Here is a 25,668-nt window from a genome sequence, read left to right on the forward strand (position 1 = left end):
AGGCCCCAACTCTGCAAGGGGGTTCCTCAGTGATTGGATACACAATGCAACTCCCTACTTTGTGTTATACTGAAAATAGCCATTTGTTTCTTTCACCGACAGGGTGAAACCCTGTCTTGTTGTAAAGTTTCTTTTTTTACCTTCAAGTGGTTTTGGCTGTGGGTTGTTGCCTCTGATAGTTTCACATGCAAAGTCTTAGTATTGTTCAAGGCTAAACAATTGAGCCTTACATTGCATCACCAGTGGGGGCAACTCCCCTTGCCCAAATGGGCCTACACAGACACACATTATCTCCTGGTGACTAATTTCTACTCCAAGTCCATAAAGCATGCTTTCAATATCAGTACATAGATATTAGCTATTACCCATACATACATTTCACAATGATTGTGAAGGCTGACAAGTTACAAGCTTTTGTAAATACTTTACACGTTGCTGGCAAAAGCATCTCTGACCCTCCAACCCCCAGATCTTCTTCTGGGGTGTCTTGTGCCCCTCATGTACTAAATATTGCTTGCCAGTCCCAAAAGCACCACCATAGCTACAGTGTTCTGTGGGCAGCCTTCTTCCACTCATCAGCGAGAACAGATGCCCAACCAACCCAGGGCAGGTAATAACAAAGACATGTTTATTAAGGCACATACTCGCAGTGTGGGTGGGGGAGACAGCCAGACTGGCTCAGGGCTACCCAGAAGGAACTCCATGTATCTCAGACCCAGAGGGAGGGATGCAGAAAGGTCACATAGAGGTCAGGAACCCCAAACAAGATACACAAATAGATGGTCACTAGTCCTACTCTTTGACCCAGGCTATCATGCCTCCAAATCCCTCCTGTAAGCATGCTTCTGCCAGGAGGCCTATGAGTCTTAATCCTTCTCTCAGAGACATGTTCATAAAATAAAATCTAAAAACCAGGACACGTAGAGTTCTGAGCTACAGAACTCATCACTAACCTGCTCCCTAGCTTCTAGTTACATCCCAGCCTCTCTCTTTAGTCTGTATGTTGTATGGCAGGATTGCAATCACTTTTGGGCATATGAACCTTGTTCATTTATTTGTCTGGAAAGTGCCTAGCACACTTTTGGCACTCGATACAGAACATAATAATATTCACAAAAACAACAATCTAGTCTCACTGATTCCTTCGTTGTGCTCATGATATAGGGCCCATCTGTGCATTTATCTTTCTTAGCTCCCAGGAAAACCCAAAAGAGTGAGAATAGAACCTGGAGCGATAGTTGGTGATGTTGAAAGCACAATATAATTGCCATACTAGAACATAAGAACATAAGAACAGCCATACTGGGTCAGACCAAAGGTCCATCAAGCCCAGTATCCTGTCCTCTGACAGTGGCCAATGGCAGGTGCCCCAAAGGGAATGAACAGACAGGTCATCATCAGATGATCCATGCCCTGTCACCTAATCCCAGCTTCTGGCAAACAGAGGCTAGGGACACCATTCCTGCCCATCCTGGCTAATAGCCATTGCTGGACCTATCTTCCATGAATCTATCTAGCTCCCTTTTGAACCTTGTTATAGTATTGGCCTTCACAACACCCTCTGGCAAGGAGTTCCAGAGGTTGACAGTGCGCTGCATGAAAAAATACTTTCTTGTGTTTGTTTTAAACCTGCTACCTATTAATTTCATTTGGTGGCCCCTTGTTCTTGTATTATGAGAAGAGCTGTAGCTCACGAAAGCTCATGCTCAAATAAATTGGTTAGTCTCTAAGGTGCCACAAGTACTCCTTTTCTTTTTACTTCCTTATTTACTTTGTCTATACCACTCATGATTTTATAGGCCTCTATCATATCCCACCTTAGTCGCCTCTTTTCCAAGCTGAAAAGTCCCAGTCTTATTAATCTCTCCTCATACGGAAGCCATTCTATACTCTAATCCTTTTTGTTGCCCTTTTCTGAACCTTTTCCAATTCCAATATATCTGGTTTGAGATGGGGTGACCACAATTGCATGCAGTATTCAAGGTGTGGATGTACCATGGATTTATATAGAGGCAATATGATATTTTCTGTCTTATTATCTAACCCTTTCTTGATGATTCCCAACATTCTGTTGGCTTTTTTGACTGCCACTGCACACTGAGTGGATGATTTCAGAGAACTCTCCACCATGACTCCAAGATCTCTTTCTTGAGTGGTAACAGCCAGTTTAGACCCCATCATTGTATATGTAGAGTTGGGATTATGTTTTCCATTGTGCATTACTTTGCATTTATCAACATTAAATTTCATCTGCCATTTTGTTGCCCAGTCACCCAGTTTTGTGAGATCCTTTTGTAGCTCTTCACAGTCTGCCTGGGACTTAACTCTCTTGAGTAGTTTGGTATCATTTGGGGATTTTGCCACCCCACTGTTTACCCCTTTCTCCAGCTGGCTCATGAGTGTGTTCACTAGGGCTGGGCCTGACTGCGCAGCTCTGACTATCCAGCTATGTGGTGAGGTCCTTCATGTAGTCTCTCCCACGGTCCAGACGGTGGCTGGCTTCTGTTCTGAAGCGCGAGAGGCGTTGTTGCTGGAGTTGCTGTTATCATCCTATCCGGTGTAACCTGGGATATTATATTATCCATGCCAGTGACTAATTGTTTCTTGGACCCTCCATGTCTTTGGCTAATGACAGTGTGTGGCAGCAGCGAGTTCCGCATGCTAATTATTCATGGGGTAAAATAGTTTTAATGGCGTTGCCTTTCATTTCCCCTGTCTGTTGGAAGGCTGAAGAGCAGTGCTAGCTAGGGTTGCAGCGTGACACCGTGTGCGGATACCCCAGGTTATCTGGGGTAGCCACTGGGCTCCTTTGTGCAGCAGGCTCACGCTGCACCCGGCAATGCTCAACCTGCCCCTTTAAGTCTCCGCTTTGTTTGTGTTTTGCGGTGCGGCGACTAAAGAACCCCAGCCACTTCCCCATCGCCATGGTAACCCGATGCCATGGGGACAGGCTGCCCCGCCGCTGGGCCTCCCAGCAACGCCGCACGCAGCCTCCCCGGAAAAAGTGCAGGAAGGAGGAAGGGACAAAGGAAACCGCAGACACGAGGAGTCAAAAAAGTGTCCCCGAGGGAGAGGCGCCCAGGCCAGGGATGCAAAGAGCCAGCCCAGCCCGGAGGAAGCAGCGAAGGGAGCTGCAGGTAGGAAGCCAGGCTCAGGGACAGGAGCTAGGAGCAGGGGCCGAGGGGGGACTTCACAGACTTGGGTGGAAGTTGAGTGAAAGTGCTGCAGAGAAGGGTGGTGCTGGGGAAGGGGCAGGGAGAGAAATGCCTGCGTGTGAATGGTACAAAGGGCCTATGGAGGGCCGGGGCGGAAGGGCTGGAGCTTGGAAAGGCAGAGGGAAATGCCCCGGGGAAGTGAGAGAGAAAGAACTTTTTGCACTGACTTTTTAGCACAGGGGGCTGTGAACCTGTCCCATCTCAGGAGCTCAGCAGAGCCAGGAAAAGCCTGAGCACAGCAGCTGGTAGCGCTGGGGGCTGAGTGATGCCCCTGTTGTATCTGACCCAGCAATGAATCCAGGGTCCAGAGCCGAGTGAGGGTGGCGCTCGTGTTGCGGAACAGGCTGTCTTCAGAATGTGAGATAAAACTGACACACTTGTGAAAATACCAGAGCACTTTTCACCGGTTTATGTTAGAACGTGTCATAGCAGGACAGCCGCGCTGACCTCCCTGGAACCTCAGGGAGACCCTCACTTCTCAGATCAGACCCGGCTTTGCTAACATCAAAACGAAGGGATTTCCACATTTTCCACACATGGACTCGTGCTCTTAAATCCTCTGGTATAGCATAACTGTTACTATGTGCTGTGTGCTGAATACTGAGCACTGTAAAGAACCAGTAGGCATTGGCTTTGCTCTCCAAAGGCTTACAGTCAAAGTTATTGCTGTTGTAGAATGGCAATTACAGTCTACTCTAGTGGCAATGGTCAGCCAGTGAAGCTTATATATCCAAGGTATAAATGATTGCTATGATTTAGTTATGGATAATGCTGAGACTGTCTAATCTGATTTATCTGCCAGTCTAATCAGTCTGGCTCTTGGTCTGGGCATTTGTAATGAGTGCATCACCTTGTGGTCTGAATGCTGTCAGTCCAGCTACCACAGTGATGAGTGCAGGATAAATGCCAGTAAGGTAGAGAGGCTGACCTCTATGGTATGTCTACATGAGCTGGGAGATATCATTCCCAGCTTGATTAGACATATACATGCTAGTTCTGAGTGAGCCAAAGTGCTAAAAATGGAAGTGTAGCCTTGGTGGTGCGAGTGGTAGGAAACGCTAGTTACCTGAGTACCTACCTAGGGTTTCATATGGGATCATACTCAGATGGCTACACTTCTACTGTTAGCATGCTAGCTCTATTAGAGCTAGTGTGGGTCTGTCTTCTTGAGCTGGAAATTATACCTCCAGCTCCAAGGTAGACATATCTATAGAAACAGCCTTTGAACTGATTGTATTCACCTACTCTTCCCTTGCAATGCAAGAGTGCGTCCTACCAGTGCTGTGTGTTATGATTTTTATTATCCATTTGTGGAAGGGATGGTGGGAAAGCTAATGGCAAGAAATGGCTCTTATTTTCTGATCTGAAGGTCCATGTCTTTCCCAGTATCCTGTGGAGATACCCTCCCTGCACTTATGGTTTTCACCCTTGGTACCATCCACTCTACAGTCCTGGAGTACTGTAGAAGCTATACGGTAACAGAGAGAGGCAAATTCTAACATTGTGGAGTCCAGTCCAATTTAAGGCCTTGAAGAGCCAGGTGAATTGTAGGGGGAGTTGTAGACTAGTGGACTGTTATATTAATTTTGATGGGAAACTTGGGCCCAGGGAGTCCAATGTGTTAACATCACCTTGTCATTGTACAACACCAAGCAGTCTGGGTTTTGAGTGCCTGCTTAGTCCCATGGCAAACATGCCATTCTTTGGTTTTAACCTTTTATTAGCAATACAAAGAAGAAGAAAACTGTTAAAGCCTTTGAAATGTAAAGTATTAAGTAAGGCTTTCATTTTAACAATATCCTTTGTTCCCTTTCCCTTTAGCTGTTTTAAAGCAGTTTTAAAGCAGAAAGTGCCTGTTTGACAGTCTCTTGCATGGCATTAAAGATAGAAGAACTGTTCGGGGGGGGGGGGGGCAGGGGGAGAGAAGAAATTAGTTGAGATGGGCTGCAGCTTTTGTTGTTGCTAAAGCCTGATCCTACTTCCTAGAAGACAAAAAGAGAGAAACAGGCAAAGAAAAGGCCAGAAAAGAGAGAAAATGCAGTTTCTGTCTCTGGTGCTGACTCTTACTTGAAATCTCCCTGGTGGAGAAACACAGGCCCAGTACATAGTCTGATCAGCCACTCTAAGACCTGGAAAACTTATCGGCCTGTTCAAGGCATCGCTTTTAGTTTCCTCCCTGGTCAGAAGCTCACAGCAGTGCTGCAAAATTGAGTCATTTATTAAACAGAAGGCAAAAAGAGACATGTAGGAAAGAGAATAAATAAGGTGGGGGAAGGAAAAAGTCATGGTGGGGGGTGACAGCAGAAGCCAAATCTCACATTCCAGGTGGTTTTTGGGAGTTAGCTAGAGCTGCTGCAGCTGGCAGTGTCAGCTGTGTCCCTTTTTCTGGCTCAGTTTGCTCAGGACATCTTTCAGGAGCAAGATGATGAAGGCCCAGTGAAGAAATGGTGGGTCCCAGGGAATGGTGGAGGTGACAGCCACAGGGTTAAAGCTTGCTCCTTCCAGTTCACCGTCTCCCAGGCAGCCAGCCAATTTTCCCCCAAAGTCTTTATTTTTAAGGATGCCAAAAGGTACAGACAGGCAGACCAGCCCATCTCCTCATTTTACTCACCAGTTAGACCTAATTTCCAACACACCAGTTTTGGTCCATTGATTTCCAGTCCCACACTTCTTTTGTTTACCAGAAAACTGAACACAGCTCCTGAGTTATATTACTAGACCTTTTAGTTTGGATTAATTCCTTCTGTTTCCTCTTCGAACCTTTTCCCATCAACGTTTATTGTTATAGGTTGTATCCACTTTCTCACCATTGAGCTCACCATTAGGGTAGGCCTGCGTCACGGATTCACAGGAATGGTGCTACATCCCCAACTTGGAACAGTCTCTTAGAGGAAACCCACTGATGTGCCAGACCCACAAGGGGTCTCACTCTTCCTTGTGGGCCACACAGCCTCTCCGCCTCCTGAGAGTGAACCTCTGGGGTTTCAGCACTCTTACCTCACACTGTGAGCTCTGCTCAGTGAGTCCAGCTGAACCGGACTCTGGGGAGAGACTTGTCCACTCTTTGGGTATTGATACACCTCGCCAAGTACTTCCAGTGACACTCAAGCAGCGTTTTCAAAACAGTCAGATTTATTAGTCAACTGGAATACAGCATTGGAAGTCATTAGGTTAGCACAGAGAAATGAAGGTCCCTTGTGGTCATTCCAGAGAGATTCACCAGCCAGACTGTGGTGAACTCCATTTTCAGGTTTTCTTTATCTCTGTCTGACTTCCTTCCTTAGTCAGTCCCTAGGTGAGAGCACCCCAAGCTTCTTACTCAGTTCCTGTGGAGAGAGTTTCCCAGCCTCTAGAAGCCAACTCTTATTCCTGGTCCAGTCCTTTGTTTTCCAGGCAGGGCCATGCTGAGCTCACAACCCCCTTGTTAGAACATCCTGCTGTGGAGTGTTGATTCATGAGTCACTGAAGCTTGCATTGTCTCTTTGGCCCCCTTATTGATCAAGGTTGGTTTCAACCAGTTTCTTAACAACTCTTCATTCCACCCAGACAGCGAGGTGACACACGCGTCTATGTCTCTTAGTCTGCCATGAGAGCAAACTTAATCGCTTTATCCCCGACTGGGTAGCAATGCAATACATAGGGGAACCTGAGGTGCACGTGGGATTAATAAAAAATTTTACAAAAATTCCCATTTTTGCTAAGCCGATCAGGCCCCAATTATTACCACAGGAATAAGCACATATTAGTGTTGTGTGGGAGTTGGATGCTGAGTTAGGTATTGTTGGAAAGTTTTTCACTAACAATTTCTGGTCACTTTGCTAAAGTATCAGTAAGTTTGATATCGTGTGGCTATGGGTAACAATGTTTGAATGAAATAATGGCTTTTTGAACACTAAAACGGTTATTGCTTGCTTAGGGTGTCTGGGGATTACATTCCATGATTACACTCTTACATCACTGTGACAAAGTGTTAACGTTTTCTCTGAATACTGTGTGTGCCTCAGTTTCCCCTATGTATTACTCAAGTATCTAGGTGGTGGGATAAGAGTGTGTGATCATTGCACAGACCCCTAGAGGGCAGGTGTGACTGCTGACTGGCTGCCTGGGCACAGAGAATGGTCGACACTCTATCCTGGCAACTGGTGGCCAGAGCCAGCCAAAGGTGTTGGAGAACAAAGAGACCAGGTGACCTGGTTGCCTGGGAAAGAGACAAAGCATGGAGGTGGGGCTGCTGGAAGCCCATCAGTCTCCTGGTTTGGGACTTGGGGGGAGAGCCCAGGGCTCTGGGCTCTGGATTCCCCCCAAGATGGACTTTGCTGTAACTTCCTGCTTTTTGTGCTAACAAGATCTGTTCTATGCTGTGTTCCCGTTGACTAATAAACCCTTCCATTTTACAATGCTGGCTGAGAGTCACTCCAGACTGCAGAGTAGGGGTGGAGGGCCCTTTGGAGTGTATAAAGCTTCCCCAGGTGTCCCATCTAGGTGGACTCCCTTCAGGGAACTCACAGTGTGGAACGGGGTGCTGAATGCTCCGAGGTCAGACCCAGGAAGTGCTGAAGCCGTGGAGGCTTCTTGCCGGGCACGGTGAGAGTGTGTCCTGAGAGGAGACACAATGCACCAGAGTCCTGACTGACTTCATTCAGAGCTGTTCCAGAGCACCGAGACTGACTTCATGACAGTGGGGCTTTTGCAAATGAAGTTATGAGCAGGGCTTCCTTGCCATGGAACTCCCTTCTCACCACAAAATACAGAGGTTTCTAACCCTCCTAATTAACAAAGGAAACCTTTGAAATGTGACCTAAATGTAACCAATGCAGTGCAGTCTGCCTGGGTCTGCAGACAGCCTGAAGGAATATCCATGAGAGGTGCAAATAGTCCCACTCATCTCAATGTGATGTTAACTCTAAAACCTAAAGATGCTAATTTAAATGTCAGCATGTTAGCTGTGTCACTGCTGGTCCTGTTATCAGGAACTTCCATCTAATGTGTTATTCCCACTATCTCAAACCCCTCCAATGCCTCACTAGGTGCTGAAAACTCCAGCTGTTCCCTATTCAGCTGCCAAATCTCTAATTCCACCCTTCCACTGGCAACATCCATGTTGCAGTTATGCACTGAGTGCACAAAATCAAACAGCATATGCAAAACTGAAAATGGGGATGGGCAAGGTAAAATATATGGAATTGAGTCTGACAGTAGATAACACAGGGGCTACTGTGCTCATTTTATTTGTCACTGTCATGTTGAATGAACCAGCTCTTTTTGAGAGCACAGGCAATGAAAGCTGGGAGGAGGAAGTCAGGTGCCTGAGGATCACTGAAGTCAGTGGGAGCTGGGCACCAAACTCCCTTCACCCCCTTTAAAAGCTCCAGCCTAAAAATAATGTTTTGCATTACAAACATTTTGTAGTGATTTTTTAAACATCTCTAGTACCTCAGTGGGAAGAGGCCCCTCTACTTGGACATCCACATTGCAGAGATGCATGCTCAGCAGTGTACTGGTATTGTAATGCTTCCTTGTTAAGTCATTAAATAGCATGTTTCCTCCATAGATCTCAAAGCTTCTCACAAGGGAAGGCGAGCGTCATTATCCCCAGTGTAAAGGACATGACTTGTCCGTGATCACACAGCAGATCGGTGGCTGAGCCAGGAGTAGAAACCCGATCTCCTGAGTCCCAGACCAGCATCCTAGACCATGCTACCTCCCAACTGCCTCTGCAGGTAGGTTCTCAAGTGGTGGGTCGCTGATCATTCCCAACTGTCACTGTGACCTGTTCACCGTATGTCTGACCTACGTGGCTCTGAGCTCGTTCTTTGTTCTATCTGTTTGTAAAATGTAGAAATGGGAAAGATACACCACAACTTCTGCCTTCCCCACTCTAGCTGGCTAGTGCAGGATTGTTTCTTTTGATATGTTTTCTAGTTCTTCATCCAATCTAGTTTATGCTGTGTTAAGTTTATGCTGTCCACTTTCCTTCTAGACTATTCCACAGTCTAATAAATCTCAGCATTAGGAATTTTTTCCAGATAGCCAGCCTAAATTTTCCAGTTGTGAATATTGTCTCAGTAATCACAGTTTGCCCCTTGTCTCACCCTTGTCTCATCATTCCTCCACTTCCCCAGTTTTTAAACTCATCAAATACATAGAGATCACAGATCAGGTCAACACTTCAGGAAATTAGGGCCAGATTTACAAAGGTGCAGATAAGTGCCCAGGGCATTACAAACTCCCCTAAGTAAGTTATGCACATCGCTCCCACTGACCCTGCTGGCTTTTGTGAATCATACTAGGCACCTAACTGCCTTTTTAGGCATCTAAGTCCAGCATTTAGGTACCACTGGCATTGTTAAATCCACCGTTCAGGTGCCACCAAACTTTGTAGGTACTTAAGTGCCCCACGGGCATGTGCAAAGCTGCCTAAGCACTGATGCTGCCTTACAGCTAATGAGCAGCTCAGAGCCCTAGCATGAGCCTAAACCCCAGCAGCCACAAAGCAGGGTTCTCAAATGAAGGGAAAATACCTATCTCACCAAGGAGACCCATGCTTTAGCTTTGCTCTGAGCATGCCTAACACCTGATATCTGCCAGACCCCACAGCAGGAGGGCCGGATACAGGCCACAGAGACCCACACAAGCACAGCACAGCACCCACACAAACACAGCTGGGGAGCAAGCAGATTGGGAATTTTTCAGCTAAGCTTTTGGGAAAGGTCTGTGTGTGTTTGGGACACTCACTGTGAGCGGGGGAGACCCGGGTACAAGTCCCTGATCAGAATCAGGCAGAGCAGGAATTTGAATCACACACATCCAAGGTGAGAGCCCTGACCTCTGAGCTATTGGTTATTCTGGGATCCCTCTCTGGTTTTCACAAATGGGGTGGGCTACCTAAGAGACTATCTGTCTTAAGTGTTGTCAGGGACCACGGGTCTCAAACCTGGTCCCCAGGACTCTGCAGAGCTAATAAGCACTAACCTACCACCCCATGGCCTGCTAACAGTTGTTAGGGCAGAAGCTGAACCCTGACAGAGGACTCCAGTCCTGGAACCTTCCTGGCACAATCCTGTGTTTCCTGATTGGTCCACAGTGTCTATATAAACTCAGCACAGGAACAGGACGTTGTCCATGCAACTGGGATCGACCCTGCTCCTGCTCCTGCTCCCCTGGCTTGACTTCCTGAAATCCCAGCTTTCTGGCATCTATCTGACTTGTGGTTCTGATCTCCAGTTTGTCTCCTACCTCTGATCCCCTGGTTTCCTGATGTATCCTGGCTCGAGTTATCGATTCATGATTCTGCTCTCAGGTTTGTCTCCTGCTTCTGAATGCCCGGTTCCCTGACCCAGCCGACTCTTGACTGCCATCCCCTGACTGTGGACCCTGGCTCTGACCACTAGGTCTGGCTGCCCATGACCTGGCCATGACAGGTGTGTAGCTGCAAGAGAGGGTTCGTAGCTGAGGATCCCAAGTGGAGGGAGGTGCCTATCTTGGGTGCACCAGATCAGCAGCTTAGGCTACCTAAACTGTCTTCCTCTAAGCCCCTTCCCTTTCCTTTGCATTCCCTCCGTCTCTAGCTTAGGTGGTTTTCTGCTGAGGGCTTCTGAGCATCCCTTTCTTAAGAGCCCCATGCATTGTCTGGGGAGCCTGGGCACCTAGCTCGGGGCTGAGAATTCCACTGGGTGGCAAGGCACCTATGTACCTTTGTTGAATCTGGGCCTAAGTCCCAATGGGAAGAATTCTCGCCACCAGTCAAGCCCCTGTTTACTGTGCCAGCTGCATAAGTAGCCCTGGGACCCACTAGAGGGAATCATTGCACAGTCTGCCCTCAGATGCTATACAGATGTCCCTCCACTAATCCTGGCATAGGGACCATGCCAAGGTCAGGAGCCAGAGGTGGGAGAGCAAGGGAAGGAGGAGATGTTCAAGTAGTACATAATGCTATGGCATTCCTGGTGGTGCCACTGCCTATAGAGCTGTCCAGGGAGGCCGCCATAACATAATCCCCCTCCAGCCCCAGTGCAGCTCAGCATCTAGGACACAAAGGTGGCTTAAAGACTCCTCATTTTGCCCTCAGGCTCTGAGTTCTGTTGTGCTGGGCTGCTATGAGATACAGCACAGACCCTCACCCTAAGTTCTTCTAATGGTTCCTCATAAACTCATGCTCCAGCTCTGAATTCTGTCTGCTCTGCCAAGGCCCTTCTAGTATGAAATGTCCTGACCTGCACATGGCATTCCAGGTGTGGTCTCCCTAAAGTTTATTAAAATGGACTACTTATCTCCCTATCCCATGGTTCAGTGCACTTTATGCAGCCAACAATTTACATAAGAATACAGGAATGGCCCAACCAATTGTGTTGATGTTCTCTGACACTATGTCACATTGCAAGATCATACCAACTTTATGGTCCACAACCTCCGCTCCACCAGGCCTCTCTCACTACTGCGTCTTTGCAAGTGTCTCCCTCCCTTTACGTATGTGTGTGCTGCATTTTTGCCCAAGATTTATTACATGCAGTTTTCTAGGGTCAGTCTAATTTTGTCATTTTCTTTTCATAGCTCTAGCCTTTCTAGATCCATTTGTATTATTTCTCAGTCCTAGACAATGTGTGAACATTTCACAGTTCACTATAATCAGTTTAGCAAAGACTTCAGCACACAGTTTCCAAGTGTGTTGGTTTACGGCAGTCTGTTCGCACCCTGCTCTCTTAACTACACACAAAACGCCTTACCACCTGCTATGCTCTGTGGATGTGCAATTGCTTCCCAGTTAAGACGCACACCTGCAATGGGGTGGAGGTAACAGAAGTCTTATGCTGGTCAGAACTCCATCACTAGGGGTAGAGTCCTGCAGCGCAAGTTGCTGTCATACCATCATATAGAACCTCCAAAAATACTTCCAAAGGCTCCCAGCAAAAAGAGGCAAGCTAAGATCTGATAATCAGAGGCAAGGTGGGATATTTCTAATGATAAAATTAGCAGAAAACATTAAACAATAAAGAAATTTAACACAATGCTGCATAAAATCTCTAAAAACAGATAGAAACCAAAACTGGGCAAAGGAGGAAAATAGGACAGACGAAATGGAAAAAGATTGTTTCCATACTTCCCCCATCCCTTTGTGCTGCTATGCTACAGGTTTCAAGGACAAACTCTTCAGGGCAACAGCCTATCTGCTTACATGGCTGTAAAGCCACAAGTGAACTCTTTTTAATTTAAAAACAGCATCAGGGACATCTTTAAACTTTAATCTTTCAGACTGAAAATAAGGCATAAATTACCCTCTATCAAAAATTGCCCATTGGAACAATTTACCAAGGGTTGTGGTGGATTCTCCATCCCTGGCAATTTTTAAAATTAAGATTGGATGTTTTAAAAAAAAACCTGCTCTGAGAATTACTTTGGGGGAGTTCTGTGGCCTGTGCTATACAGAGGCTCAGACTAGATGATCACTATGGTCCTTTCTGGCACTGGAATCTATGAATCTATTAACATAAAGCTGCAGTAAAGGGGAAAGCCAATCATTTTGTTTAGTGACTTCCCTTTATCTAGTGTTCTGTGAATTGTATAGCACTGAAGTTCGTTAATACTGGAGATGCTAAGGACCATCCCATCTCTCCCCCTCTGCTCCCCCTGGTATTACTGGGACGCATACCAATGGAGCATCTGAGCACCTGTCTGGAATGGTGGGATTGCAGGATGGAGTCTAGCTCTGGGTGTTAGTTCCCTATTGCTTAGGTGTCATGTTTGTCACATTCATTACTTTTAGTGTTGTTCACAAAAAGTCATGGCCTTTGTCTTCCAAACCAGCCAGCTACAGAACAAGTCTCTTTCCAGAATTTGTGTAAACTGGACTTGCTAAATTGAGTGGGGTAGATAATGGGATAGTGATCTGGGTTTTTGAATAATTTTTAACTAAAGTTAAATGATTCAAACTTGTACAGGGCCCACATAATTGTGGCCTGAACTGAATTTTAGATTCCCATGTATTATATTAATGTGTCTTCCTGTACCAGTTCAGAGCATATCTGTGGAGTGTTGAATAAAGATATTTCTAGATAATTGCAGCCCTATAAAAACCATGTAATTTAGGAATGTGTAAAAGGCTTTATTGGAAGCCACTGGTTTATTACATTTCTATGTCTCTTCTATATGAATGTAGGTGTTTAATGATCTTCTTATGCTTTTTAAATGATTAATGACCATTCTGTAACACTTTTCTAATGGGAAATACACTTAATAACAATTATTAAAAACCTGAGTGCCAAGACTCCTTTAGAATAAAAATAAAAAGATGACTCTCTTATTTTTTTACTGAAGCATACTGTAACATAGCTTTCCCCATAACAGCCACGAAGCCACAATTTTCTGCATAATAGCCAACCAGCCTTTCCCCAATTAGCGATGGGGTTATGGACAGAAGCAGGGAGTGGGAGGGAAAGCTGAATCATTTAGCTCTTTGCCTGGCCTTGTTCTGGGGATGCTGAGATGAGCCTGTCAGGGATGCAGTGGTTAATCCTGTTCCAGGATTTAGTTCTGTCTTTGTTAGTGTTGGAGATGCTGAGATGACCCTGTCGGGGCTACAGAGGACAATCCTAGATCTGGGTTTTTGTAGTATCGCTCTTAGAGCTGGGGATGAGATATAGATCATATCCAGAATTACTCTCTTCCCCCACTCCCAATGGAAGGAGGGGGATGCTGAGAATAGTCTATTTTGCTGAGGAGTGAGATGGATTTTAGCTCCAGGTTTTCCTTATGCCCCTGTAGCTGCACAGAAATAGCAGGATGCTGAGATTAACCCTGCAGTGATGCAGAAGGTATGTGCTTTTTCAGCTCTGGTACTGATGCTGTACTTGTAGTGAGGTCTCTGTGGCGCAATGGACGAGCGCGCTGGACTTCTAATCCAGAGGTTCCGGGTTCGAGTCCCGGCAGAGATGATCTCCAGGCAGGTGTCTTTTATTTTGCACTCACTCAGGTAAGGATGTAAGTTAATTATATTTATTTCACCCTAGAGGGTTTTAGAAGGAAAAGAATGACTTTGCCTCATAACTTCTATACTGCTATCCCTCTCACTACTCTCCTCTCTCATGTCTGCGCACAGGCCTCTGATTCATATTTTTTTCCTCAGAGTATTTCCCATTGTTCTTTTTTACCCTTTTGTTTTCTCTTGCATGCTTTGATATTTTAGCCCCACCTGTTCTTTAAATACTGTAGCAATGTCTCGATGCAGAGATTGCTGCCTTTTGTTATCAGAAGATATTTTCACAATACTGTGCTTTTTAAGACGAAGTCAAAGGGACAGATTATTTTTTTATATCCCTTTGTTTTAATTGTTATTTCCCTTGATAAATCTGGTCTCTGCTTATTTCATATGCATGGCTGTATTTTAAAAGCTTGCTCTCTCTGCCTGATAATGAATTATAGCTCCTGACTACAGGCTTCCTACCCTGTTCTCACACTCTGTGCATTTTGATTTTTTCCTGCACATGAGGTTTCTGTGCTTGTTGGATTCCCTTTCCATGTTCTCATCATGTTTAACAATTTATAGAACAGAAAACTGCAGTTAGTACGACTGATTTCAGAGCTGCCAAGTTTTGTGATGCTCCATGTATGACATTTTATGCAACTTAATTAATCAGCTAAATTGCATTTTTATGACTTCCCTTATGACCATGTTCAGTTACTGGCCAACCCAGCCTGGGGGCAGGATGTGGAGCTGCACAAAACTGCATCTGGGGTAAGTGTGTGGGGCTGGGTTGGGGAAGCTGGTGGCTGTTTCTGGCATGAGTGCTGGCCTGCTGGAAGTGGTGGGTGTTGGACCTGCTAGAGAAAGGGGTATTTGTTGGTTGCCTGTGGCTGCTGGAAGGCCTGGGGGTTGTTTGCTGGCTGATGAGGGGCTGCTGGGGTGATTGGTGCTGGAGTGTGGGTGCTTGGGGCTGGGTGGAGGTGGTGGAGTGCTGCTTGGACAGTTGGGTGTCTACAGTTAAGGCAGGTGGGTGAGTGGAATTGTGTGGCTGACTGGTCTCTGGGGTGGTGATGGGAGGAGTGGGGGGTGGCTGGGTGTTGGGGAGAAGTGTGGGGGTGGCCGGCTGGGTACTAGGATGGTGCGGTGAGGAGAGGGCGGGCATGTGTGGCTGGCTGGGGTATGACACTTGGATGCTGTGTTGTATTACAGGAGTATTTTAGGGGCCCTACCAAGATTGGGGACTGCAAGCTGGTGAGGCCGTCCCTCCACGTCTGGGAGGGGGTGGGGGGCACGCCTCCTCACAATTTGGGTCTGCTACAGCCTTCTCTAAGCAGAACAAGAGCGGGGAAATTAGCAATTCACAAGGGGGCCATCCTTCAAGCAGGGTGGGCCGTACACAGTCTGGGCTCTGGCTGGTGACCTGGGTGGGCTACAACGGTTCATTCACCCAGCACTTAGGCAGGGCAGGGCCTCCAACAGTTAGGGGTCTGGCCTGCAATCAGGCAGAGCTGTCCACCAGCCCAGTGTAGGGGGTCAGGCGCCACAGCCTCTGGGGCTCAGGTTTGGGGTCAGCACCACACACAATCTATGGGGCTCAGGCAAGGGGTTGAGCGTCACACGCAGTCTGTGAGGCTCAGGCAAGCGGATGAGCGCCACACGCAGCCTCTGGGGCTCAGGTAAGGGGGTGAGCGCCACACGCAGCCTCTGCGGCTCAGGTTTGGGGTGAGCACCACACACAGTCTATGAGGCTTAGGCAAGGGATTGAGCTGAGGAGCACAGGCCTCCTGGCCTACGGAGGGGGAGTACTGCCACCCGTGGACCTGCCCAACTCCACTGCATCCCAACCGAGGGCCCTATCAGTGGCAGAGCAGTCTGCCACTCGATCAGCAGGGATCCACCCGCAACACACTGACCTAGTTTCAGGCTCGCTCCCTACCAAACTACTGCCTGGTTCCCCTGGGTTGCTTCCTTCTCTCCCCCTCGGGCGTACCTGTGTCCAGGGGTCAGCCTGAGTCTCCTCTGGGTACACTGCCAAAGGTAGCGATAGCAGCTCCTCTGCATCAAGAGCGTCAGGGCTCTCTGGAAGCTCAGTCTCCCCAGGGTAACAATGGTTCTCCTTGGTGCTCCACTCCAGCAGCGGGGAAGAAGCGTCTGTCTCCTCCAGCAGCTCCCCCATAGCTGAGCTGCTGGGAAGGTCTCTTATACTTCCCCTTCCTATCCTGCCCCTCTGCTTCTGGCGTGTGGGGTGTGGCCCTCCTGGCTCTGCCCACCAGGCAGCTTGCGGTGCTCCCTCCACGTCCTCCTCTGAGTGGGGCCACAGCTCCTCTCTACACACACACACCCTTAAGCCCAGCTCCTGATCTCTGGAGCTGCCTCACAGTCTGGAGTCCATCGTACCCTCAGGGGCTGGTCCTTCATGAGCAGCCAAGTCAGCGGTGAGGCGATAGTAGCAAAGTCCAGGATGAAGTATGGGTAATAGCCCACAAGTCCTAGAAATTTCCGGACCTGCTTCCTAGTAGTCGGAGCTGGTTGGTCATGGATGGCCTCAACTTTCCCAACAAGGGAATGCACCTTGCCTCGTCCCAGGATGTAGCCTAGATACGTTGTTTCCTGCCACCCAATTTGGCACTTTTTTAGGTTTGCAGTGTGACCAGCCTCCCGGAGAGTTATCAAGACAGCTTCCACCTGGTTTAGGTGGTCCTCCCAGTGACTACTGCAGATTACTATGTCGTCCAGGTAAGCGGCTGCGTACTCAAGGTGAGGCAGGAGGAGACGATCCATCAACTTCTGGAATACCGAAGGGCATTCTGGTAAAATGATAGAGCCCACTGTGGGTGGCGAAGGCAGTTTTCTCCTTTGATTCCGGTGTCAGCGGGATCTGCCAATATCACTTGATTAAATCCAGGGTGGTGATAACCTGGGCCTTCACCAGTCGGTCGAGTAATTCGTCCACCCAGGGTATCAGGTAGGCATTGAAGTGGGATATCGCATTGACCCTCCTGAAGTCAATGCAAAAGTGACGGGTCCCATCTGGCTGGGGGATGAGGACAATCGGGCTCCTCCATTCACTAGAGGATTTCTCATTTACCCTGAGTTCTAACATGGACTGGACCACCTGTTCCACGGCCTCTCGCATATGGTGGGAGAGTCGTTGGGTGGTTCCTCATACAACCTCTCCAAGACAGGTGGTGATGGAGTGGTAGATCTGGATGGTCTGTCCGGGCACAGGGTGAACATTCGAGGGAAGGCCTCAATGAGATGACTGCTTTGCTTCAACTGCTCAGCCGAGAGGGTGTCCCACAGCAAGGGTTCTTGGGCTCAGTTCCAACGAGTGTTTGCGGTCCCAGTTCTGGTTTGGGGGGGGGGTCGGGAAATATGGATAATTCGTCCCACTCACACCAGAGCTTTATCAGGTTCACATGATAAATCTGGGGCTTTTTTTTCTGGTCTGGCTGACAAGGGCCTCGTAATTGACAGGGCCTGTCCAGCAGGTGACCTCGTATGTCTCCTGCCAGCAAGCCATCAGCTTCGACTCGGCTGAAGGGAGCAAGACAAGGACTCGGTCCCCCGGCTCGAAGATCCGCTCTCGCAAATGGCGATTGTACCCTTGTGCTTGGGCCTTTTGGGCGACTTGGAGGTTCTCCTAGGCAAGGATCCCAGCCTGGGCAAGGCGCTCTTGGAGCTTAAACACATACTGAAGCAACCCTTCAGCACGGGACAGGGTCTGTTCCCATGTCTCCCACATGAGATCCATCAGGCCTTGAGGCTGGAGGCTGTATAGGAGCTCGAAAGGTGAAAATTTGGTGGTGGATGCCTGTGGCAGCTCCCGAATAGCAAGCAGCAGGTGGGGGGTGAGCTGATCCCAGTGGCGGAGCTCCTCAGGGGGGAATTTCCAAAGCATATTCTTTAGTGCCCGGTTAAACTGTTCCACCAACCCATCTGTTTGCAGGTGGTAGACGGAAGTCTGGAGCTTTTTGATCCCCAGAAGAGCACACACCTCCCGGAGGAGCCAGGAGGTAAAGTTCGTCCCCTGATCGGAGAGTAATTCCTGGGGCAGGCCCACTCAGGCAAAGATTTTGATAAGCTCTGCTGCTACAGTACGGGCTGTGGCACTTCTCAGCGGGTTGGCCTCAGGAACCTGGGTGGCATAGTCCAGGACTACCAGGATATACCGGAATCCGGCAGCGCTCTTAACCAGAGGCCTCACCAAGTCCATGGCTACCCTTTCAAAAGGGGTTCCCACCAGCAGGAGAGGGACCTCGCTCGCATTCTGGGCAGGAGGTGCAGTGGTCCTTAGTGTCACAGTGTACACCTGGCCAAAAGAAATGAGACAGAACCCGGGCCAGCGTCTTCTCCAGTCCGAGGTGGCCGGTCACCAGGACATCGTGCACCAGCCTTAACATGGCTCATCTATGGCATCGAGGGATCAGCAGCTGGGACCGGGGCTTTCAGATCCTGGGGTCCAGCTCGACTCGGTACAGCCGATCCCGAGTGAGCTCAAACCAAGCCCACTGATTGGCCCTCTGTGCATCTACCATGACCCCATCCACGCAGGACAGCTGCTCATAGGCATGCTTCAGTGTGGAGTCATCCCTTTGATCCTGGCAAAAGTCTGTTGCCATGTCTAGCCGGATATCTGCCCCGTTGGGAGGGATTGGTGTGGCATTGTCCCTGGCAGTCTGATCCTCTGGTGGACCGAGGCCCGGTTCCCCTAACTCCATCTCCATGTTGTCAGGGTGTCCCCCTCTGTCATAAATATAAAGGGAAGGGTAAACCCCTTTAAAATCCCTCCTGGCCAGAGGAAAAATTCTCTCACCTGTAAAGGGTTAAGAAGCTAAAGGTAACCTCGCTGGCACCTGACCAAAATGACCAATGAGGAGACAAGATACTTTCAAAAGCTGCGAGGAGGGAGAAAAAACAAAGGGTCTGTGTCTGTCTGTATGCTGCTTTTGCCGGGGACAGAACAGGAATGGAGTCTTAGAACGTTTAGTAAGTAATCTAGCTAGGTATGTGTTAGATTATGATTTCTTTAAATGGCTGAGAAAAGAAATGTGCTGAATAGAATGACTATTCCTGTCTGTGTCTCTTTTTTGTAACTTAAGGTTTTGCCTAGAGGGATTCTCTAGGTTTTGAATCTAATTACCCTGTAAGGTATCTACCATCCTGATTTTACAGAGGTGGTTCCTTTACTTCTATTAAAAGTCTTCTTGTAAGCTTTTTCATTGTTCTAAAATCCAAGGGTTTGGGTCTGTGGTCACCTATGCAAATTTGTGAGGATTTTTACCAAACCTTCCCCAGGAAGTGGGGTGCAAGGGTTGGGAGGATTTTGGGGGGAAAGATGTGTCCAAACTACGTTTCCCAGTAAACCCAGATAAAGTTTGGTGGTGGCAGTGGAAATCCAAGGGCAAAGGGTAAAATTAATTTGTACCTTGGGGAAGTTTTAACCTAAGCTGGTAAAAGTAAGCTTAGGAGGTTTTCATGCAGGCCCCCACATCTGTACCCTAGAGTTCAGAGTGGGGAAGGAACCTTGACACCCTCGAAGTCACTTAGGCCTGGTTCCTTAGTCTCCACCTCCGTATCATCGGGGTTGTCCCCCTTGAGAACCGTCTGGGTGGGGGTTCCTTGGCGACCGACAGTTTGCATCACCTGGTGGAACCCAGGCCAGGGATAGGGCAGCACTGGAGCGACACCCATGTGCATTCCCCGTGTCAGTCTGGCCACCATCAGTGTCACCTGGGCTGTGGAGTAGACCTCTTTGTTCCCATCGATGCAGCAAAGGCTAATCTGACCTCGTATCTGGTCAGGGGCTGGGATCAGCCACCAGCATACCAAAGTCTGTCCACACCCCAAGTCGACTCGGGCTTCTAAGTGCCACTTGCCCAGAATCACCAGGATTGTCAGCTTGGGGCCAAGTTGCTGGCAAGCGCAGTTATCTCTGGTGCACATCTGGCCATAGGATCTGATCCTCACAGGCCATTGGTCCTGTAACGGCCCAAACTGGCTGTCATCACAAGGCAGGCCCAGCCTTGCAATCAGCCCAGGGCTGAAGGATGGTGCCACATGGCCAGGGCTTCCTGCTGCTAGGAAGTCCCCCATCAACTGTACCGCTGCAGCCAGAGTGGGGGGCTGGTGTCGCAGGACCCAGGTTTGGCCACGGGGTCCCAGTCTCTGCAGCAGTCACTGCTGCCGCTGGAGCAGAGCGACTTGTTTTCTCTGCTGGTTCTCAGCCCACTGTCTCACCAGCTGGCCCCAATCCATGGTGGTCTGGCTGGCCCCAATCTGGGCTCTGGCTGGTGCCCCAGGCGGGCTGCAACGGTCTATTCACCCAGCCCTTAGAACCATTTTAGCACCAGACATTCCATAAAAAGGGGATTCTTTTTTCTTGCTCTGTCTCTGGTGGTCTGTGTCCTGTCTTTCCTTTCCCCTTGGTTTTCCAGTTTCTTGTGTCCCTGCTCCTCCATTCTCCTCTCTCCTATAATGTGTCCATATTGGTCTCAATCTCCACCCATTCTCCCTGTTGTGTTAATTTGGATGGAATAAATGGGCCCAGAGAGTCAAAGGAATTAACGTGATCCCTGTCACTATACAACACTAGACAGTTAAACAAGACTCAGGTTTTAAGTAGAGAGACCTCAGCCTGCTTAGTCCCATGGAAAACACTGTTAAAAATCTTTTTAGCCTTTTATTAAAAATACAGATAAAGAAAGAAAAACAGTTAAAGCCTTTGAAATGTCATGTATTAAGTAAGGGTTTTATTTTAACAACATCCCCTTATTTCTCTTCCGTCTAGCTTTAGAGAGATTTTGGAAGCGAAAAGAAACCCCTGTCTGACAATCTCTTCGATGGTATTACAGATAGTAATGGCCGTCCTTTTGGGGAGGAGAGAAATTATTTGAGATGGGCTGGAGCTGCTGCTGTTGTTGTTAAAGTCCAATCCCATTTCCTAGATGACAAATCAAGACAAATGGACACAAGAGGGGAGAGAAAAGACCAACAAATATAGAAAATGCAGCTTCTGTCTCTGGTGCTAATGCTAACTCTCACTTGCAGCCTTACTGTTGGAGAAACACAGGCCCAGTACATGATCTGTGTCAAGCTGTCCTATAGTGGCTGAAGAGGGTGAGTACCAACCTCGGCGCAGACTGTTAAGAATCAGGGCACAAACTTAAAATTGGTTGTGAGTTCTGTACTTATATTTCACCAATCAAGTATCAAGTGTGAACTCCTCAAGCACTATAACAGACAATCCCCTTGGGTACTCCTCTCTATCTTACCACATAGGCAAGCTTGCGTTTGTGACAGATGGTCCTTTATACCAAAAATCACAACAGTATTCAGATTCCTCCCAGTCCCCAAGGACCAGTCACTTACCGCAGGTCAATTGCATCTCAGCCCTGATCTGCACTAGGACATTAGCAGCATTAAATCGATGTAAACCTGCACCTGTCCACACGATGAAGCCCTTTATTTGGACTTAAAGGGCTCTTAAAATCGATTCCTTACTCCACCCCTGACAAGTGGATTAGCGCTTAAATCGGCCTTGCCGGGTCGAATTGGGGGTACTGTGGACACAATTCGACGGTATTGGCCTCCGGGAGCTATCCCAGAGTGCTCCATTGTGACCGCTCTGGACAGCACTCTCAACTCAGATGCACTGGCCAGGTAGACAGGAAAAGAACTGCAAACTTTTGAATCTCATTTCCTGTTTGGCCAGCGTGGCAAGCTGCAGGTGACCATGCAGAGCTCATCAGCAGAGGTGACCATGATGGAGTCCCAGAATCGCAAAAGAGCTCCAGCATGGACTGAACGGGAGGTACGGGATCTGATTGCTGTATGGGGAGAGGAATCCGTGCTATCAGAACTCCGTTCCAGTTTTCGAAATGCCAAAACCTTTGTCAAAATCTCCCAGGGCATGAAGGACAGAGGCCATAACAGGGACCCGAACCAGTGCGCGTGAAACTTAAGGAGCTGAGGCAAGCCTACCAGAAAACCAGAGAGGTGAATGGCCGCTCCGGGTCAGAGCCCCAGACATGCTGCTTCTATGATGAGCTGCATGCCATTTTAGGGGGTTCAGCCACCACTACCCCAGCCGTGTTATTTGACTCCTTTAATGGAGTTGGAGGCAACACGGAAGCAGGTTTTGGGGACAAAGAAGATGATGATGAGGAGGAGGTTGTAGATAGCTCACAGCAAGCAAGCGGAGAAACCGCTTTTCCCGACACCCAGGAACTGTTTCTCACCCTGGACCTGGAGCCAGTACCCCCCGAACCCAGCCAAGGCTGCCTCCTGGACCCGGCAGGCGAAGAAGGGACTTCCGGTGAGTGTACCTTTTAAAATACTATACATGATTTAAAAGCAAGCATGTGAAAGGATTACTTTGCCCTGGCATTCGCGGCTCTCCTGGATGTACTCCCAAAGCCTTTGCAAAAGGTTTCTGGGGAGGGCAGCCTTATTCCATCCACCATGGTAGGACACTTTACCACTCCAGGCCAGTAACACGTATTCGGGAATCATTGTACAACAAAGCATTGCAGTGTATGTTTGCTGGCGTTCAAACAACATCTGTTCTTTATCTCTCTGTGTTATCCTCAGGAGAGTGAGATATCATTCATGGTCACCTGGTTGAAATAGGGTGCTTTTCTTCAGGGGACACTCAGAGGAGCCTGTTCCTGCTGGGCTGTTTGCCTGTGGCTGAACAGAAATGTTCCCCGCTGTTAGCCACGGGGAGGGGGGAGGGTTGAGGGGGTAGCCACGCGGTGGGGGGAGGCAAAATGCGACCTTGGAACGAAAGCACATGTGCTATGTATGTAATGTTAACAGCAAGGTTTACCCTGAAAGACTGTAGCCACTGTTTTATAAAATGTGTCTTTTTAAATACCGCTGTCCCTTTTTTTTTTCCTCCACCAGCTGCATGTGTTTCAATGATCACAGGATCTTCTCCTTCCCAGAGGTTAGTGAAGATTAGAAAGAAAAAAAAACGCACTTGTGATGAAATGTTCTCTGAGCTCATGCTGTCCTCCCACACTGACAGAGCACAGACGAATGTGTGGAGGCAAATAATGTCAGAGTGCAGGAAAGCACAAAATGACCGGGAGGAGAGGTGGCGGGCTGAAGAGTAAGTGGCGGGCTGAAGACAGGGCTGAAGCTCAAATGTGGCGGCAGTGTGATGAGAGGAGGCAGGATTCAATGCTGAGGCTGCTGGAGGACCAAACCAGTATGCTCCAGTGTATAGTTGAGCTGCAGCAAAGGCAGCTGGAGCACAGACTGCCACTACAGCCCCTGTGTAACCAACTGCCCTCCTCCCCAAGTTCCGTAGCCTCCACACCCAGACACCCAAGAACGCGGTGTGGGGGCCACCGGCCAACCAGCCACTCCACCACAGAGGATTGCCCAAAAAAAGAAGGCTGGCATTCAATAAATTTTAAAGTTGTAAACTTCTAAAGTGCTGTGTGGCATTTTCCTTCCCTCCTCCACCACCCCTCCTGGGCTACCTTGGTAGTCATCCCCCTATTTGTGTGATGAATGAATAAAGAATGCATGAATGTGAAGCAACAATGACTTTATTGCCTCTGCAAGTGGTGATCGAAGGGAGGAGGGGAGGGTGGTTGGCTTACAGGGAAGTAGAGTGAACCAAGGGGCGGGGGGTTTCATCAAGGAGAAACAAACAGAACTTTCACACCGTAGCCTGGCCAGTCATGAACTGGTTTTCAAAGCTTCTCTGATGTGTGCCACGCCCTCCTGTGCTCTTCTAACCGCCCTGGTGTCTGGCTGCGCGTAACCAGCAGCCAGGCGATTTGCCTCAACCTCCCACCCCGCCATAGACGTCTCCCCCTTACTCTCACAGATATTGTGGAGCCCACAGCAAGCAGTAATAACAGTGGGAATATTGGTTTCGCTGAGGTCTAAGCGAGTCAGTAAACTGCGCCAGCGTGCCTTTAAACGTCCAAATGCACATTCTACCACCATTCTGCACTTGCTCAGCCTGTAGTTGAACAGCTCCTGACTACTGTCCAGGCTGCCTGTGTACAGCTTCATGAGCCATGGCATTAAAGGGTAGGCTGGGTCCCCAAGGATACATATAGGCATTTCAACGTCCCCAACAGTTATTTTCTGGTCTGGGAATAAAGTCCCTTCCTGCAGCTTTTGAAACAGACCAGAGTTCCTGAAGATGCGAGCATCATGTACCTTTCCCGGCCATCCCACGTTGATGTTGGTGAAACGTCCCTTGTGATCCACCAGTGCTTGCAGCACTATTGAAAAGTACCCCTTGCGGTTTATGTACTCGCCGGCTTGGTGCTCCGGTGCCAAGATAGGGATATGGGTTCCATCTATGGCCCCACCACAGTTAGGGAATCCCATTGCAGCAAAGCCATCCACTATGACCTGCACATTTCCCAGGGTCACTACCCTTGATATCAGCAGATCTTTGATTGCGTGGGCTACTTGCATCACAGCAGCCCCCACAGTAGATTTTCCCACGCCAAATTGATTCCCAACTGACCGGTAGCTGTCTGGCGTTGCAAGCTTCCACAGGGCTATCGCCACTCGCTTCTCAACTGTGAGGGCTGCTCTCATCTTGGTGTTCATGCGCTTCAGGGCAGGGGAAAGCAAGTCAAAGTTCCATGAAAGTGCCCTTACGCATGCGAAAGTTTCGCAGCCACTGGGAATCGTCCCAGACCTGCAACACTATGCGGTCCCACCAGTCTGTGCTTGTTTCCTGAGCCCAGAATCGGCGTTCCACAGCATGAACCTGCCCCATTAGCACCATAATGCATGCATTGGCAGGGCCCATGCTTTCAGAGAAATCTGTGTCCATGTCCTGATCACTCACGTGACCGCGCTGACGTCGCCTCCTCGCCCGGTATCGCTCTGCCAGGTTCTGGTGCTGCATATACTGCTGGATAATGCGTGTGGTGTTTAATGTGCTCCTAATTGCCAAAGTGAGCTGAGCGGCCTCCATGCTTGCCTTGGTATGGCGTCCACACAGAAAAAAGGCGCGGAACGATTGTCTGCCCTTGCTTTCACGGAGGGAGGGAGGGAACGGGGGCCTGACGATATGTACCCAGAACCACCCGCGACAATGTTTTAGCCCCATCAGAGTGCTCCATTGTGACTGCTCTGGACAGCAGATGCACGATTGTTTGCCGTTGCTCTGACGCAGGGAGGGGCGACTGACGACACAGTTTACAGGGTTGGCTTCAGGGAGCTAAAATCAACAAAGGGGCTGGCTTTACATCAAGGAGTATTTCAGGCAGGACTTCATGGAGGGTTCCAATAAGAAATGGTACACCTAAGTTATTGTTCTTATTGGAACAAGGAGGTTAGTCTGGCCTCTGATTGATACACGGCTAGATTTACCTCACTGCACCTTCCCTGTGAGTGACTACAGTCTGACCTAGAGGAATGAGTCCCCTAGACAGGGGAGGGGGGAAGCAAATGAGTACAAAACAAATCTGGTCTATTTCTTGTTTTGATCCACTCCATCTATCTTTTACA

The 25,668-nt window shown here is 48.6% G+C and overlaps 1 long non-coding RNA gene and 1 other non-coding gene across 6 annotated transcripts; both read left to right on the plus strand.

The window, feature by feature from the left end:
• Positions 1-2,954: 2,954 nt before the first annotated feature.
• On the plus strand, positions 2,955-23,675 carry LOC141977175 (uncharacterized). Of its 5 annotated transcripts, XR_012636180.1 has the most exons (11): positions 2,958-3,137; positions 8,767-8,935; positions 10,516-10,636; positions 14,040-14,181; positions 14,887-14,943; positions 16,810-16,908; positions 17,650-17,964; positions 18,122-18,188; positions 20,963-21,291; positions 21,887-22,489; positions 23,080-23,675. It is a non-coding gene; the product is annotated as an uncharacterized LOC141977175 (long non-coding RNA). The 5 variants fall into 5 exon arrangements; XR_012636181.1 differs by having other exon boundaries at positions 2,955-3,137; positions 17,650-17,819; positions 20,963-22,489; XR_012636177.1 differs by having other exon boundaries at positions 2,957-3,137; positions 20,963-22,489.
• Positions 14,070-14,143, plus strand: TRNAR-UCU (transfer RNA arginine (anticodon UCU)). The gene has a single exon. It is a non-coding gene; the product is annotated as a tRNA-Arg (tRNA).
• Positions 23,676-25,668: the final 1,993 nt, after the last annotated feature.

Source organism: Natator depressus, chromosome 24, assembly GCF_965152275.1.
Source record: "Natator depressus isolate rNatDep1 chromosome 24, rNatDep2.hap1, whole genome shotgun sequence".
In the NCBI taxonomy this organism is placed as follows: domain Eukaryota; kingdom Metazoa; phylum Chordata; order Testudines; family Cheloniidae; genus Natator; species Natator depressus.